This window comes from Rhagoletis pomonella, unplaced genomic scaffold (genome assembly GCF_013731165.1).
Source record: "Rhagoletis pomonella isolate Grant_MI unplaced genomic scaffold, Rhpom_1.0 Rhpom_scaffold_00007, whole genome shotgun sequence".
Taxonomy (NCBI): Eukaryota; Metazoa; Arthropoda; class Insecta; order Diptera; family Tephritidae; genus Rhagoletis; species Rhagoletis pomonella.
In genome coordinates, this window is record NW_023458561.1 from 42654575 (window position 1) to 42654947 (window position 373).

At 42.4% G+C, this 373-nt stretch overlaps 1 protein-coding gene across 1 annotated transcript in view; it reads right to left on the reverse strand.

Annotated features, from left to right (window-relative positions):
• Window positions 1–373, reverse strand: part of LOC118743835 (juvenile hormone epoxide hydrolase 1-like) — a 16274-nt gene that overhangs the window by 908 nt on the left and 14993 nt on the right. The gene's annotated exons all lie outside the window — the stretch shown is intronic.

Sequence of the window (373 nt, forward strand, 5' to 3'; positions counted from 1 at the left end):
AAATCTGCAGTCGCACTCCGCTTGCACCTCAGCCAACAATTCAATGAAATTGCAGTTGGTGCCGATTTTTTCACATTGGCATTGGTGATATCGAGCGGCAAAGAATTGACTGCCATTTAAGCAAACTTACGAGCGCTTAACTTAGAGTTCCCTATTACTCGCTCGTCAGAGTGGTGACGAGTGGGGGAGCGGGTATGGGTTGGGTTGTTGGTTTGTTGCGATGTTTTTTTCGCTGCCTTGCTTTAAATTTGCCAATTTACATAGAAAAATATTGACACAAACAAACAATTTATCTTGCAATTTATTTGCAATTTAGACTAGAGTGCTTCCCAGAGTGCGACAGATTAGACCACCATTGGCATTTTGTGACTTG